Source organism: Notamacropus eugenii, chromosome 6 (genome assembly GCF_028372415.1).
Source record: "Notamacropus eugenii isolate mMacEug1 chromosome 6, mMacEug1.pri_v2, whole genome shotgun sequence".
NCBI lineage: Eukaryota > Metazoa > Chordata > Mammalia > Diprotodontia > Macropodidae > Notamacropus > Notamacropus eugenii.
In genome coordinates, this window is record NC_092877.1 from 257,664,646 (window position 1) to 257,683,238 (window position 18,593).

Consider the following 18,593-nt stretch of genomic DNA (forward strand, 5'->3'; position numbering starts at 1 on the left):
ATTGCTAAATATAGTTCCCTCCATCCTATTCCCCAACCCTGTTTATTTTATTCTCTCGCTTCTTTCACCATGTCTCTTCTCAAAAATATTTTGATTCTGATTACTGCCTATTCTAATCTGCACGCCCTTCTATCAAAGGTCCCCCTTTCTCTTATCCTCTTCCCCTCCTACTTTCCTGTAGGGTAAGATAGATTTCTATACCCAATTGATTGTGTATTTTATTCCTTTTTTGAATCAATTCTAAATAAAGTTCACTCACTCCTGCCTGCCCACCTGCCCCATCTTCCCTTCCATTGTAAAAGCTTTTTCTTGTCTCTTTTATGTGAGATAATTTACCCCATCCTACCATTCCTTTTCCTTTTCTTCAAGTGCATTCCTCTTTCTCATCCCTTAATATTATTTTCTTTAGATATCATCTATCCATATTCAACTCACATCTGTGCCTTCTGTCTATATATACTCTTCACTGCCTTAATAATGAGAAAGTTTTAATGAGTTACAAATATCATCTTCCCATGTAGAAATGTAAAACAGTTTAACCTTAGTAAATCCCTTATGATTTCCCTTTCCTGTTTACCTTCTTCTCTGTTTCAATGTCTGTTATTTTTTCCCTGAAGAAGAATACTCAGTTTTGCTGGGTAGGTGATTCTTGATTGTAATCCTAACTTCTTTGGCCTCTGGAATTTCATATTCTAAGCCCTTAGATCCTTTCATGTAGAAGTTGCTAAATCTTGTGTTATCTTGGCTGTGGCTCCACAATACTTAAAATGTTTCTTTCTGACTGCTTGCAGTATTCTCTCCTTGACGTGAGAGCTCTGGAATTTGGCTATAATATTCCTGAGAGTTTTCATTTTGGCATTTGTTTCAGGAGGTGATTGGTGGATTCTTTCAATTTCTATTTTTCTCTCAGGTTTTAGAATACCAGGGCAGTTTTCTTTGATAGCTTCTTGAAAGTTGATGTCTATGCTCCTTTTTTTGATTACAGTTTTCAGGTAGTCCAATAATTTATAAATTATCTCTCTTGAATTTATTTTTCACATCAGTTGTTTTTCCAATGAGATATTTCATGTCTTTTTTCTTGATTCTTTTGGTTTTCTTTTATTATTATTTTTTTTAGTTCTCATAAGGTTATTAGCTTCCATTTTCTCAATTTGATTTTCAAGAAATTATTTTCTTTGGTGTTTTTGAACCTTCTTTTCCATCTGGCCATTTCTACATTTTAAGGAGTTTTTCTCCTTCAGTGAATTTTTGTGCCTCTTTTATCATTTGGACAAGTCTGCTTTTCAAGGCATTCTCCTCAGCTGTTTGTATCTCTTTTGCCATTTGGCCTGTTCTGCTTTATAAAGGTATGATTTTCTTCAGTTTTTTTTATGTCTCGTTTACCAAGATGTTGATTCATTTTTCATAATTTTTTTGCCTCCCTCTCATTTCTTTTCCCAATTTTTTCTCTACTTCTCTTACTTGATTTTCAAAATCCTTTTTGATCTCTTGGCCTGAGGCCAATTCATACTTTTTTTTAGAGGCTTCAGATGTAGGAGCTTTGATTTTATCTTCTTCTGAGTGTATTTTTATCTTCCTTGCTACCATAGTAACTATCTGTGATCAAAATTTTTTTCAGTTGTTTGCTTATTTTTCCAGTCTATTTCTTGATTTCTAACTCTTTGTTAAAGTGTGGCTGTGCTTCCAGGTAGAGGACACACTGTCTCAAGTTTCAGGAGTTTTGTGCAGCTGTTTTCAGAGATACTTCTAGGTATCTGTAAGTTTTCATTTCTTCTAATGTGTTATGATCTAGGCAGAGGAGTTTACTACTCACTTGGCCCATGCTCTTGTCTGTGAGTGACCACAAGCACTCTTTTCTGCCATGGAATGTGACAAGGGTACCTGTTCCCTTTCAGCTGCAAGCTCTAGTTTCTAGGTTTCTCCTCATCCTGGGACTGCCATCCAGGACTGTAACTTGAATCCAAGTATGGGCAAAGCACCAGAGTCCTGCCCCGCACAGCCAGAAAAGAGACCCTATAATCTCCTTCTGACCAGTAGTTTAATCCTCTTATCATCTGTGGGCTGAGAGCTGCGGAAGCAGCCACTGCCACTGCTGATTCAGTGGCTCCCAAGGCCTGCTCCTGGTTTGCTTGGGTCAGAGCTATGCTGGTGCAGCCTATCCTGGACTGCACTGTACTCTCACCCAGGTGTGCAGACCTTTTCTGCTGACCTTTTCACTTATCTTTGGCTGGAAAATTATTTCACCTTATCCTTTTATGGGTTCTGCCACTTCAGGAATTATTTTATGGCATTATTCAAAAGTGTTTGGAGGAGTTTTGAGGAGAACTCAGGCGACCTTGCCTTCTTGCCACCATCTTGGTTATAGGGAATCTTTGAAAATCATTTTGTTTAGGAACACTTCATTGACCGAAACTTGCTTTACTTCCTGCTTTTTTTCCTTTCCAAGGATCTCTTTGATGTTTGGCAAATTCATTTTCTGCAGTGTACTGTTATTGACAAGTCATCCCTCTGTGTTTTTTGACATCATAATAATTTTCACAGGAAAAATGCCAAAGACATATTTAGTCTATATGGAACCTTGTTGTCATGCCTGCAGAGAACCTTCACAGGCCTTGTGCCAGCAAGATTTTAGGTACGTACCAAATCACTGAAGACATTTGGGTACATGGACATGGGGCCACTGTGGTACACTTAAAGGTAGATGGATGGTGAACAAAGAGGTGTGACACTGGGCAAAAATACTTAAAAACTGATAAAATATGTATAGCAGAGGTTGTCAGCAGCCAATAATAATTTATTTAGCACCCATTTATGTACTAAGAACTGTGCTAAGTATTAGGGACAAAAACAAAAGAAAAGGACCATTTATACTCTTAGGGAGCTCACAGTCTAATGGGGAGACAATATGTGGACAACTACCTATAAACGAAGTTTGTAGAGGATAAGTAGGAAATAAATACAGAGGGAAAGCACTAGATTTAAGAGGGATTAGGAAAGGATTCCTGTAAAAGGTAGGATTTTCACTGGGATTTGAAGAAAGTCAGGAGGCGGAGATGAGCAGGGAGGACATTCCAGGAATAGGGGACAGTCAATAAAAATGTCCATTGCGAAGACATGGAAAGATTTGGTAAGAAATCCTTTCTCTTAGATGATGGACTTATGAAGTGTGATGATCTGAGAGTGAGCATCTGTGGAGTGTAGGATCTTCTAGGAGATTTGGGGTAGGGAATATGGCCATGACTGCTCCTCTCTGAAGAGTGAAACAGGATGTGTTACATTGTGCCTCTAATGTGCTTATTGTTACGTTGTTGACGTTGATCATTGTTGCGTGCTTCTGTGATTATGTCTTCATGTTTGTTGTGATCATGTTTTTCATTTAAGCTTTCATGAGCAAAATAGCTGTTAGGTCTTAGAATCACTGTAAAATTTTAGACCTGAACCCTCAGAGTGGGCTCAATTATTGTAGGAGTACTTGTTGAGTTAGAAAGACAAAGATGTTGAGAATGTCCTATGAGGTGAAGAGAACTATTCATAGAAGATACAAAATACTTCCTTCCTTCCTCCCTATCTCTTTTCCTCTTCCCCCTCCTCCCCTTCTCTTTCCCTTCCCTTCCACATTTCCTCCCTTCCTCCCTTCCTTCCTTCCTTCCTTCCTTCCTTCCTTCCTTCCTTCCTTCCTTCCTTCCTTCCTTCCTTCCTTCCTTCCTTCCTTCATCTCATTATGGGTATGAATCTGTGCTTACACGAATCCAGTGATTTGACTTAGTTTCCTCCATCCCCTAGCAATTCTCATTTGTTCTGTCCCTATCTTGTACATCACTGGTTAGGTTCACCACTAAAAATGTCATTACTTTAATTTCTATTTACACTTTTGTTCGTTTGTTTGTTTTGAGACCGTCACCCTATCTCACCCAGTCTGGAAGTAGTGTAGTGGCCTTCATAGAGTGATCCCAATACTAAGTGTTGCAGAAGCTTCAATGTGCATTTTTCTGACCCTTTTTATGCAGCCTGGTACAGTCACCTGATTGGCCCTAGCTCAAAGCTCCTGAGCTGAAGCAGTCTACCAGCCTCATCCTCCTGTAGTAGCAGAGATTACAGGTATGTGCTACCACACCCAAAAAGCACACTATTTTTTTTTATTTTATTATTAATGTGACAGATATCAACACATATGAACATCCCTTCATACAAGGAACAGGAAAAAGAGGACTTTATGTCAAGCTCTTACATAGAGCTCTTTAAGCGCAACTTTTATTTAAGTATATTTAAAATTTATTATGGTAGTTACAACATCAGTGTCCTCTGCTGAACTTTCTTTGGCCCCCTTCTGCTTATTTTTAGTGATAAATTAGCACTCTTTTCTTCCTTTTAATGCCATTACTTTATAAAGTTATAAAGTGTTTAATTAGATTAGATAAAAGGTAATAAAAGCAAAAGCATTACTACCATATGATATAGATGTATATTTCATCTGATTTGGCGACTGAACCCTTACGGAAAGTAGTCAAAGCTGTAACACCATAGATTTAGATCCTGAAGGCACCTTCAGGTTCATCTGGTCCAAACCTTTAATTTTACAGATGAGAAAACTGCAGTCCAGGGAGTCTGCAAATTTTCTGAGGGAGCTACATGTTCAGTAATTCAATTAATTCTGTAAACATTTATTAAGTACATATTATATATAATGTTGGGAGTCTTTCTCCTGTTCTAGCCCTGAGATTAGAGTTCAGTTTTTGAGTGTTCCCATCTGGGGAGCAGAAAAGGCAATTTACTTATAAAGAGGGCTGTACTGTCTCTGTCAGGAACCATGGAGTGACTGGTGGCTCTCCTGGAAGACACATAGGGTGGAACCAGCTGGGAGGAGGCAGCCTGTGTTGATTTGCCTTTCTTGTTTTTATCCATCGTCTCTCTCTCTTCTGATTGGGTGGGGACAACTATCCTTATCTTCAATCTTTCACTTCTGGAATAGGATCCCTTCAAAGATAAAGATATGTGGATAAGGGATCTGCCATGTCCTGGAAAACCTTCCTCTACCTCCCTTTTTCTCACTCATACCCCTTTTCCAGTGTCTTTGAAAAGCCCACAATTGAGGGACGTGTGTCCTGATGTCATTGTTTACCATAAAGTCTACCATCGGGAGGAAGTATGGCCTTACCCCAATTCCATAACTCTGCTGCTAGAGATAACTGCTACTGTTGGTGCCTTCTCAGGCAAACCACTCAGGGCACTCTGCTGCTAATGAGCCTTACAACTTTGGGAATTCACTTGTTCTTTTTATGTCTTCGTTTCTCTATCTATAAAATGAGGGTTTGACTCATTGGATTTATGAGACTGCCAATGGGGTCCGTGACATAGAAAAGTTAGGGATCCCTGGCCTAAATGATCTTTATATCATTTGAAGTCTTCTGACCTGAAAATTCTCAGTGTAGTAAAAAAAACCTGACGGATTTAGAGTCAGAAGACTTGGGTTCAGATCTTACTTTTCTTACTTATTACTTGTGTGACCATGAGCAAATCACTTAACATTTTTGAACATCAATTTCCTCATGTGTAAAATGGGGATAATAGTACTTGTGGTACCTCCTCCACAGGATGGTGAGAAAGTTGCTTTGTAGATTATAAAGTAATATAGAATTATGAATTATCATGATATGGATGCTGCTGAATTTTATTTTAACTTCTTGTCTTTCACGATCTGTCTTGACTACAGTCACATCCATGCTATATTTGCTGGTATCTACTAAGCTAAGTTAAGGAGACCCATTCAGAATACCCCTTTCTACCAATCATGTGTATTTCTTCTTCCTCTCTAACTGAAACTGTAGTTTGTGTTCATCACCTCTGAGTAAAGCATCGAAGTGACAAACTTTATTGAATGGAAAGAATTATCCAACTTCACAGATAAGGAATGGCAGTATATTTATTACTCTAAGGCCACATTTATGTAATTCAATGAAACAAACAAGTATTGGTGCCTAATATTTCTAAGGCACTGCACTGGATCCTGGGGATTGAAAGATGATAAAGGACCCAGACCTTGCCCTCAGGCTTATGCTTTAATTGGAAGGACAGGGAAATAAGATAAACTATGATAAAAATAATAACTGGGATATAAAGCAGACTGTGATAACTGGCAAAAGTGGATTTTGGACAGTATACGAAAACAAATTTGAGGAACATTTGTTCTAACTAAAGTCCTGGCAAATAAAAGGAGCTGTTGTATTTGTTCATAATTGTGCCTTTTAACATGGTTGATGGATGAAAACCAGTTTGCCTGGTACAGCCCTCCCATTGCATGTATTCAAGGTGAATAAATTCAGAGGCTGCGCCTTATTCCTTCTCACCCACCATCCCTAGTCTTTTGCTAGATTGGCACATTTAGCGTTAAGTTCCTCACATCCTTTCCTCTCATTCCTCATTCCTTATTACATCATTTTACTGGCTCAGTAGACAACAGGGAAGTCTTCCGTTGGTGTCCGTCAACTCCTTGTCCAAAATTCTATACAAGTTTGAATCTTGAAGAACTCTAAACCTTCTCTTGGTGAGATGAGGACTGTCCACCAAGACTGTTGCCTGTTGGAATATGTTCTCCTCCTCATCTTGTGAGTTGTAATAAAGTCTTGTTAAATGCTATCTCTATGTGGCTCTTAACCCAAACTCTCCTGTATGCTAATGCCCAAGGAAATTATCAAGACAATTCTGTCCTCAAAGAACCACATTTCCTGGATTAGAATCATACTAGTTTGATTTACATAAATATGTTCTTAGAGCATCAGATCTATGTAACTAAATTTGGAGAAAAATGGATGGCAAATAATGTTGACTGAAATTTTTTGTTTTAGCTTAATTTGCTTATAGTTGAATAACTCTGAGATGTCTTCACAAATGTGGTCCCTTCTTTCCAGCCTCTGTGCGTTTTTGATATGAACAGTACCTCCTTCAACTTAATAAATGTTTCCTGAACTGAACTGAATTTAATGTCCACGAAGTGGAGAATTCAGACAATCATCCTGATACTTCAGACCATAAAAGCCTTGCATTCAATAAATACTTGGTAATTGACTATCTGGTAAAGTGGATCTTTGGATCTGAGTTATCCTAGTGAAAGTATGAGGACAAAGCCATGGACACAACATAGCCCCCGTAACTGGCTGTGCTTGGGTTAGATTAATTACTTGCTCCCTCCTGGAATTTCTTCCAATATATTCAGTTTCACTATGTTTTGACTGCTTATATGGATGTCATAGCTCTTCTATCAGCCTGTAAACTCTTTGAAGGACAAAGTCTGTGTTTTATTATAGCTTTATTTACCCAATGCCCAGTATAATTCCTCAAAAAGAATATATATTAAATATAGTTTTATTGAATTGAATCAAAAAGATCCTCCTGGCATCAGACAAGGGCACCCTGTCTGGAGGGGAAATGCTTAGTAAAGTTCTTAATTTTTTTTTCTGGATCAAATAGGAGTATCTGATTTTAAAGTTAAGAAAATGTCTACTCTTCTTCACCATCATCATCTGTCAAAGCATTTGGATGCTGTCCACATAAGTATCTATTTAAGGCCATTTGACTCCACACGGTCCATTCAAAATGCAATTTAAAAGCGTTCACCTAATCTATTCCCCCCTGTAAACAATGAGTCTAGTTTGATTGTAGACAAAGAAATATTGGCAAATTTTTATTGGAGGGCTTTGAACATTGGGCAAGAAAAGAGCATCTTCAGGGGACTGGCTAAACACTTTGAAAACCCTGAGGAGCTTTGTATCTAAGCCTAACCTATAACCCTCGAACAGGTTTCTGAAAACAAGATCTTTCAAGGCCCATCGAAAAGACTGGTGTGCAGCAATTTGAAGAATGAGGTTTCCCTTTGTGTCAGATTATAGAACTCAGCTGCTTTGACCTTTATGTTCCATTCTGTTTCCAATTTAAGCAGGGGAATTATTCATCACTGGAAAATGGTGTTCTCTGGATCATCAGTCCTCCTCAAAGTGCTAACTTTGATCATCAAGTACATAGTGCTGAGAATACCACTTCATTCCTAGCCCATCCTTAACATAGCCATCAGCTGCCCTTTATTGAGGTTGACCCTCCTGGAAGTGTATTATTGGCTAGGTTAATTTCGGGGTTGTGGTCACTGAAAATGACTCTACCCTTTAACTTCAAATTCTTACTTTGCTTTTACAACTCACACTTTTTCTAATTCCTTTCAACTTTAGGGTTTTTTTTACATAAGGAAAAGAATTGAATTTCTTCTTTATTTAAGATACAACCTGATTGAGTAGAACATCAATGAACCAACAATCATTTATTTAATGACTTTTATTAAGTGCTAAGCATTGTGCTAGGGGATACAAAGATGAATTTAAAAAGCATTCCTGCTTTCCAGGAGCTGGCCTTCTATCAGTGGAGAAAATATGTATGTATGTATTAAAGCTTTAATAATATAGTAGTTATGTGCCAGGTGGTGTGCTAAGCTCCTTCTTTGATCTTCACAACAGTTCTGGGAGGCAGGTGCTATTATCCCCATTTCTCAGATGAGGAGACTGAGGCAAACAGAAGTTACATGACTTGCTTGGGGTGACACAGGTAGGAAGTGTTGGAGGCTGCATTTGAACTTAGGTCTTCCTGACTAGACCCAGTGCTCTATCCACTGTACCATCTGGCTACCTACATTTAATAGCTTAAAGCTTCAAAGACTGTTTGAACATCTTGTATACACAGTACATGTATTCATATATGAATAATGCATATGAGTATGTATAATGTGTATATATACATGAATGCATCATATATGTGTATATGTACATATAGACACACATGCATATATATATACATATATACATATTTATATACACATACACTATCTCTATCTCTCTATATAGCAGCTAAGTAGTAGAGTGGATAGTGGGCTGGGCCTGGAGTCAGGAAGAATTATCTTCCTGAATTCAAGTCTGGCCCAATACTTACTTTGTGGCCCTGGGCAAGTCACTTAACTCTGTTTGCCTCAGTTTCCTCATCTGTAAAATGAGCTGGAGTGAGAAATGGCAAACCACTCCAGTATCTTTGCCAAGAAACCCCCAAGGGGGGGTCACAAAAAGCCTGACACAACTGAAGTGACTGAACCATATGTGTAGTGGATAGAGAGTTGACGGAGTCAGGAGGCTCTGAATTCAAGATCTACATGTGACACATAGGTTGTGTGAACCTCTGCAAGTCAGTTAATCTTTTGGTGCTTTAGGCAATTCTCAAGACACCAAGGTGGGAGAAGGTATTGACCTACATTGGTCAAGCAAACTTCCTTATCCTGGAGTTATATACCAATGAAATCACAAGTCCAGTTCTGGTCTTTATGGTTGGTTAGTTGATTGGTTCTGGCCCTTCATTCTCGAAGAGGAGCCAAATAACATCACTATGTTATAGTCAAGTTTTACAGTGTGTCCAGCTGTGGCTAATCAGACCAATGTGAGCTCAGAACTCTCTAGCACAGGTCGGGCACAGATAACCCATTTGAACATTTGGGGTGGATTCTCTAAATTTGCACATCTTGTATTTCTTTAGATCTACTTCAGTTCTGCTTTGCTCCTGGAGGATAGCATCTTCTCTGATGAGGGTACACCATGCTGGGCAGTCGTATGCCAGCATCTCCCATGTTACACAATCAGTTTCAGAGCTCTTCAGAGGGACTTTGAGAATGACCTTACATCACTTCTTCTGACCACCATGTGAATGCTTGTCCTGTGTGAGTTCTCTATAAAATAATCTTTTAGGCAAGCATACGTTTGGCATTCAGACAATGTGGGCAGCCCGTTGGAACTGCACTTTCTACAGGAGAGTTTGAATGCTTGGCAATTTAGTTCAAGAAAGAACCTCGGCATGTTGATACCTTATCTTGCCAGGTGATCTTCAGAATCTTCCTAAGACAATTCAGATGGAAGGTATTCAGTTTCCTGGCATGGCTCTGGTATACATAAATATATATATATAGAATATACACAAAATTAATACATGGTAGCCTGGGGATTGAGGGGGGAGCTGAGGGGAATTAGGGAATTTTTCATATAGAAAATGGTTTTTAAGTGAGTCTTAAAGGAAACAAGTGATTCCAAAGGACAGAGATTTAACTCAATGCTACTCCACAATATGGCCAGCCAAGTCATTTATGAATCCTTCACTAGCTTTTCTTACCTTCTATTGTGGGGACTATATAAGAACTGACAAGTAACAGAAATCCACATGTTATTTTCCATTCTTATATCCTTTTCTTTGAGGATCAAAGACTTTCCCTTCTAGAAGGTCTTTTTTTCATGGACTTAAGATCTGTCTCATGTTGCTATGTGGGCAAGTATTACAGTTTTAAATGATTCTACTATTACCTATCAGCAAGGGGCATAATGGATAGAGCACTGGGCTTGTAGAAAGGAAGACCTGAGTTTAAATCTAGCCTTAGACACTTAACCAACTTTGTGACTCTGGGCTAGTCCCTTGACCCCTGTCTATCTCAGTTTCCTAAACTTTAAAATGGGGAGAATAATAACACCTATCTCCTAGGGATGTTGTGCAAATTAAATGAGATAATATCTTTAAAGTGCTTTGTAAAGTGCCTGGCATATAGTAGGTACTTAATAAATGCTTGTTTCGTGCCTTCTTTCAATTATTCCATGTGATATTTGAACTGATATTTCAGTTTAATTTCCTAAAAGACTTTTTTTAAGGTCTAAAAAATAATGAAAATTCGATCTAAAAATCAACTAGAACAAGATTATATTATGTATATAATTACAGTTTGGTAGTTTACTAAAAAACAATTTGCTGTTGTGTGTTTTCAGTAACAGCTTATGTACTGAAATTCAGATATCTGGCAATTTTACCTGTCTAGGACATGGCTAGGATAGGAAGTGTCAAAAATAAGTGAATAAATAAAAGACATCTAAGCAGTCAAAACCCATGTACTAAAAACTCCTTCACTTTATTTATGGAAAAGACTCCAAGATCTTTATCTGAAACTTCTTTCCTTATATTTGACACAATATTCTAACAGATTTGTTGAGTTAGTTTCCAAGTCCACAGCAGATTAGAAAAAGTAAGTTAGAAGAAGAGACAAGGCCTATATACTGACAATAGAGTGACATTGGGGGGTTCAGGGAAAACTAGCACTTCTGGTGTCAGGGCCTTCAGAGCTCTTTCAGGGCTGCTGTAACAGTAAGCAACTCAACATACACAGGGGAGCCTGCTATCACAGGTTCTTAGACCTGCGTTCATAAAAGGAAAGGCAACTTTTGAGGGGTTAACAATCACTTTAATCAAGGACATATATCATTCCTTTAACCAAGTACATGTATCATTCATCTAGTTCAGGGGAGTCAGCACCCTGAACTTCAAAGAAAATGCAGAGAAATCAAAAGTCAACATACATGGCTTCCTTTGCCTGACCATAATTCAACAGATAGGTCCAACTGTCTGACCATAGTTACCAGAGAGGGAAGCAACAACATCTGGGTTCTCAAAGCTGGGGCAGCTTCCCAGAGGGCATCATATCCTTTGAGAACCAGTGTCTTATTAACAAAAGGTGTGGACCTTCCTACAAATCTTCCCAGGCCCAACAATGGATGGGAAAGATCCTCCTTAATCACATTCAAATAGAGGCATTGTACTTCTTGATTATACTAAAACAAAAACAGCAATTTTACAGCTGGGCTTCCACCTTTTGTGTCCACCTTCACCTAACTCTCACAAGTGTCTCCAAGAAACTGCAATATGTCTAGTAAGCCACATTGGCAGATGGGCTAAACCAAGGTCAAGGTTTCAAATTTGTTGGTGACTTGGGGGATGTCTGCCCTAAGCATATGAAAACTCCCCCTGACTAGATGGATGAAAATATTTCATTTCAAAGGCCATAAAGGCAGTTGAAGCAGGCACTGGGGAGCACTTTGAACTTGGTCAAGCATCAATGACACCAAGGTCATCCACTATATCCTGGACCATGACCAGTCATCTTGACTTTTGTCCTGCCACTGTACTTTGTTAATTTAGGAATAAAAAGTAAGGTTGATGACATTGTGCAACTCTGCCTCACTTAAATCCAGTTCACTCACAAGTCAAGACATCACACTCCATGTCATTAAACGAAAGGCAAACAACAACAGGAAAAATGAAAAATTTAGTATGAAGATAATAATGGGAAACCATGGGGGTTTTCCTGGCAAAGATACAGTTGTGTTTTGCCATTTCCTTCTCCAGCTCATTTTGCAGATGAGGAAACTGAGGCAAACAGGTTTAAGTGACTTTCCCAGGGTCACACAGCTAAGTGTCTGAGGTGGGATTTGAACTCAAATCTTCCTGATTCTGAGCCTGGCACTCCATCCACTGTACCACCTAGCTGTCTGCTAATGTGCAATCTTTTCTTACACATTATTAAAGAGATAGTTTTCTAGCCTTTAGAAAAAGAAGTGGTGGTCCCTAAGGCTCATTATAGCTTTATCAAAGACAAACCATGATAGACTTATCTCATTTGCTCTTTTGACAGTTATTAGACTGGTAGATTAGATGTATGTTATAGATAGACATACTTTACCAGAAATTTCACAAAAAATCTGAGAAAGTCTTTCATATTAACCTTGTAAACAAGATGCAAAGATATGGGCTTAATCATTTGTGTGCTTGGTTAGATTTAAAATGATGACTCTAAGGGTAGTGATTATTGAATCAATGTCAACTTGAAGGGAGGTTTCTAGTGGAATGACCCAGAGATTTGTCTTTGGTGTTATGCTTTCAAAAGTTTTGTAATCTAGGATATGCATGGATGTTTAGATGTCACACCTGTTGAAGTTGCAGATGAAGTAGGAGTAATAAATTGTACATTGGGTAACAGAATCAGGATCTTTAAAGATCTCAGTAAGCTAAGGTAATGGGTTAAATTGAAGATGTCATTTAATGGGAATCAGTTTAAAATCCTATACTTGAGTCAACAAAAGAAAACTGTAGAAGCATAAGATGGAGGAAGCATGACTAGATAAAGGTTGGTGTGAAAAAATCTACTTAGTAGATTACAAGTTTAACATGAATCACCAGTGTGATATGGCAGGCTAAGGAAAAAATAATGCAGTTTGAGGATGAATTGAGAGGGATTATGTCCATAATGAAAGAGTTGAGGGTCCCACTGTATTTTGCTCTAGCTAGGATACATCTGGAGTACTAAGTTTAGTTATGGGTACAACATTTTAGAAAGAATATTGACAGGCTTCAACCTGTCAGGCTTCACCTAAAAATTGGTGACTAAAAAGTGAAGGGAATGAAAGACATTCATATGAGTTTCAGATGAAAGAAATGGGGAATTTTCACCTGCATCATTTTGGAGGCAGGGCATGATAGCTATCTCCAAATATTTGAAGTACTCTTATGTGACAAAGAATTTACAGTGCTTATGCTTAGTTCTGGAGGGAGAGTTAGGGAGTAAAGCATAGAAGTTGAAGAGAGGAAGATTTAGGCTTGAAATAAGGAAAACTTTGTAACAGCTAGAACTGTTCAAAAGAGAACATGGTTGCTTTGAAGCGGGAAAGGTTTCCCTCTCACCATAGGCCTTTAAGGAGAAGTTGGATGACTGTGTCAGGGATGATACAGAGGGAATTACTGTTCAGGACCAGACCATAGTAGATATTCCCTGTGGTTCAAGTAGTCCCTGAGGACATTAGCCCAGGATAGAAATGAATCTTCAGAACTATCACAGGATTTAGAATTGGAAGAGAATTTAAAGACCTCCCAGTCAACCTTTTTATTGTAAAAAGTGATATACCTCAGAGATTAAATAGTTTGCCCAAAGTCACACTGATTTCTTTTATCTAATAAACAAATCTACATTTCATTGTCTTTTGCACTAAAGGAGATGTTGAGACATGCCATGATTCAAATTCAGGTCCTATAAAGAAATATGAATTATCAAAAAATGTGAAATTATGTTTGGAACCCTCTGGAGTGAATGTCAGGAGAAGAAGTGATAACATTTTAGAAAGTTTCCAGCCAAACTGGTTAATTTTTTTTAAAGAATATAATTAAAATGGTAACTCCTGGTTATATTTTGTTAAGCACTTTAGAGTTCATAAAGAACTTCCTCACAATGGAAAGCAACAACTCATTGTAAAGACTGAAAAAACAAGTGAAGTTCCAAACAATTTGTTCAGTCATGGAAATCAGTCTTCTGACCCTAATTTCTGATTTTCTGACTGCAAATACAGTACTTTTTGCCCTATTACATACATAACATTTTTCTTAAGAATTTTGCATGTTATGTATAGACATATACATGCAAAGAAATTTATTGTGTATATACATACAAGTGTACACACCCCATCCAGACTATGATATCCATTTAAATGGCTAAGACTTTGAGCTAGTACATCAAAACATATACCTTGAACAGAAACTGCAGTTGGTCAGTGAGATGGACTTAGAATCAATTAAGATGAAGAGAGTGGGCTGCATTAAATCTAGGAAATTGTACAGTACTGCTCCCTGGCACAAAAACCATCTTCTTACTATAATGTCGCAGGGATGCTTATCAATCTTAGAACACCACGATTCTCAAAGAATCAAAGTGATGAGTGACTCAAAAGGAAATGGAAAATTAGTCTATGTTCCTTTCTGATTTAGTGGAAGGGTGAGATTAGAAACCATAGTACTGAAATTCCAGGCAGACCTTTGTTCATCCCTCTGAACCCTGATGCCTAATAACTCTTAATGGAACTGAATTCCTCTTGAGATTTCTCTAAATATACAATATATGACTAAAGTGAATCCGGATGCTTTCAATGAGACCAGTAACTGAACTGATCAATCTGTATACCCAGTAGCTCGTTCTACTTATTCCCTACAGACACTATGCCTGAAGGGGGTGCTGGAGAGCAGTATATATTGCTAATATACCAGTGTGCCTCAGCATCCTTCTTTATAAAAGGATCAATGAAATGCAGATTTGTTCTTTTGTCATCTAAAAATTCCTCAACTACATAAAACAGAACGCTAATAATTATAGTGGCTTATTGTTGAGTGCTTTAAGGTTTGCTTAACATTTTAAATTCTATTTGATTTTTCACAACTTTGCAACATAAATGTAGCAAGATGGTACAGTGGATAGAGTGCTGGACCTGGAGTCAGGAAGACCTTACTTACTAGCTATGTTACCCTGGGTAAGTCGCTTAAGCCTTTTGCCTCTGTTTCCTCATCTATAAAATGATCTGAAGAAGGGAATGGCAAAGCACTTCAATGTCTTTGCCAAGAAAACCCCAATGAGGTAACAAAGAGTCTGATGTGACTGAAACAACTCAGCAATAACAGCAACAATTTAAATTCCCCCATTTTGCAGATGAAAAAGCTGAGGCTTAGAGAGGTTAGCTGTCGTGACAGTGGTCTCAAGGCTAGTAAAGATATGAGAAAAGATTTAAACCCAAGTCTTCTGGACTCCAAATCCACTGCTCTGTCCATAGTAAGAATAGAATTTTCTCTTGTAGGCTGTAGCATAGTAGAAAGAGTTAGAAGTGGGAATCAAGAGATCTAGGCTCTGGCTCTGCCTCTAACTACTTGGATCAATCCACTTATGTACCTGAAATCTCCATTTCTTTACTTCTAAATTCAGATGTTAGCTAATCCTGCTCAATGATTCCATGAAAGAACACCAAGATTGGATCCCATTTCACATCCCTAGATGGAATTTAGGAAAATTATTTTTTACTATTAGTCCATATCCATGTCCACATTCTCTACCTAGTGATAGTATAATTAGATAATTTTCCAGAAACAATCTGCAAGGAGTTTGCAATCCAGACACCACTGAATGCACCTAGATCTTACATGTTGCCAAATTTTGCTCTCATCCAAAATCAAGATGTTTCATCATCTGATGAGATGCCACCAATTGTCAAGTGATAATGAATGCAGCATTAAATTTCACCTCTTTAAACCTCTATTACAAAAATTCCTACTTCTTCTTAAGTTTCGCTTTTGAAGATTATTATCTGGTATAAGCTTAAGTTTATAACCGGAAATTTTAAAAGAAAGAAGTTATAGCTGAACCAGGTCAGTTATTGGAAACAGGTCAATGTCGAATCAAGGACATCCTGTTTTGATAGCTACAGAAAGCTTCCTATTTAGTCATGTGACCCAATCTTGCTTAGGGGTTTTTGTATTGGAGGAGAGAATCACAGACTTTTTGAAACTCACATTCCAAAGAGTAAATGTGACAAATTATGAGTATTGTTATTGTGTAGATAACATATATGTAACATATTATATATTAATACTAATAGTAATAGTTATTAAATTATCAGAGATATATAAACAGGCTAAAAGTACAGGCTAATACTGTTGTTAAAAAACACAACTACATTTAAATATCAATTTTCACAAATTTCAAATTGCAGGTAACAAGAACTAATTGACATAAATTGTAGAGCATTTCTTAACCTTTTCTGTGTGATGGACTCCTTTATCAATCCAATGACGGCTATGGACTATTCCATATAATAGTCCATATGGATTATTCCATATAAAATTTAAAAAAAAACACACAATAAACCAGGATTACAAGGGAAATCATTTATAATGAAATTTAATTATCTAAATTAAAAAAAAGTTTGTGGGGATCAGTTTAAGAATCATTATCATAGAAGAAGACCCTTCATCAGGTGTGGGGAACCTGTGGCCTCAAGGTCATATGTGGCCCTCTATGTCCTCAACTGCAATCCTTTGACTGAATCCAAACTTCACAGAAGGATTTTTTGTTCCTAAGAAAATTATTTACAGGCAAAGTTAGTTATAAACAACCTAAGAGGAAATACTATCTCTCTTTCCCATAGCAGCTTTCTTCATCAAGTAGCATACTGTGTATGTATGTGTGTGTGTGTCTGTGTGTGTGTCTGTGTGTGTGTGTGTTTCCCCAACTAGGGAAATTTGATCTTAGCAGTGCCACCGATGCTTGGTAGGATGGGACTAATGACAAGAATTTGGCTTTGGACTGGAAAGGGAATAGAATAGAGGAAAGTCTGGTTGGGTGAAGTGGGCAGGTAGAATGATGGTCATGTAAAAGTAGTATTATATATTAAAGGCATATACTAATGTGAAAAAATATAAGAACCTGAGGATCCACAGAGGTAAAAGCAAAAGTAATAGTGGTAGGAATAAACTACAACTAAGTCCTGGTTAGTGCGAATAATGAATCCCATGAAGTGCACTACTCAAAGTTATGATTATATAAGTTATGATTGAAGTCTAATGGAGAAATGCAAGATGAAATAATTTGATCACTTCATGGGATTGATTATTTGCACTAGTCAGGACCTAGCTCTTCATATAACTAAGGAAAAAAGAGGGAATTAATTGCCAAATTTGGCAATCGATTACAAATTTGACTTGGCAGCTTAACATTGTAGTATGGAATACTTCAATTCTGTAGATATGTTCTGTCTCTTACTCTCTTGCAAAAACAGAGTGACCGATAACATTGCGACATAATAAAAACAATAGCTAGTTTTTATAGAGCACATTACTGCCTTATAAAGTGCTTTATATCTATTATCTCATTTGATCTTCACAACAATCCTGTGAGGTCGATATGTCAAGTATTACACCCCCCTTTTGTAGATAAGGAAATGGAGGTTCTTAAGGAGGAAGCAATTAGCCTAGTGTCACACATTTGACTGAAAGTTTCATTTTGATCATTGTTTGTGGGATATATTTAAAAAGCATTTTGGTTCAGCAAACAAAATTCAGCCCTAAAGGCTCTCCTCCAACAAGTTTTGGTCTTTTACTTGTCGACATTTTTGCCAGTTACTTGCATGTAGATCTAACTGACAAGTTTGTCAAATCTAAGGATTCCAACGAATAAATGAATGAGTAAAAAAGCATTTATTCTGTGCATACTATGTGCTTATTAATAATGTGCTAAACTCTGGAAACAGCAAATAGAAAATCCAATCCTTGCTTACACTCAAATTGGGGAAGATCATACATATAGGAGAGTTCAAATGCAAGAAAGGATGGAAAGGATGGGAGGTTCTGAAGATGTAACTCTAGCAGTTTTTAGAGTGCATCAGGGTTTCTGCATTAGAAGCTAGGGAGACCAAAGGAGACTACCTCACTACTATTAAATAAAAGGAAATTATCCGAAGGGTCAGAGTAGATTAGGAATTTTGAGATTCTTCTGGCAGGGGTAGAGATGGGAGAGGACCAGTGTGTGGCCTGGAAGGTAAAAGAAGAGGGAGGCAAGAAAATCCGGTAAGGAAACATCAAGGGCAATCCTCTTCTTGGCATCAACTCTGGTTAGAGCCTTCCAGGAATCCCACTAGGAGGGAGTACACTCCAAGTATATAGACAGTGCAAAGGCACTGGAGATATAAGGCCATGTTTGATGAAGAATATAAGTTTGGCTGGACTGTATCATATCTGCAGAATAAGGAATAAGAAGACTGGAAATGTGGCGTCCTGATTATGAAAGGTTTTAAATGACAAAAAGAGTTTATATTTGATCTTAGAGATAATAGGAAGCCATTGGAATAGGGGAATAATATGTGATTAGACCTATATTTTAGAAAAATCACTTTGACGTC

General features: G+C 37.7%; 1 long non-coding RNA gene across 1 annotated transcript in view; it reads left to right on the plus strand.

Annotated features, from left to right (window-relative positions):
• Positions 1-3,995: 3,995 nt before the first annotated feature.
• LOC140512817 (uncharacterized) overlaps positions 3,996-18,593 on the plus strand; it is a 110,038-nt gene continuing 95,440 nt past the window's right edge. Inside the window, exon 1 of the long non-coding RNA XR_011969940.1 lies at positions 3,996-4,098. This is a non-coding gene — a long non-coding RNA (uncharacterized lncRNA). The remainder of the gene's footprint in view (positions 4,099-18,593) is intronic.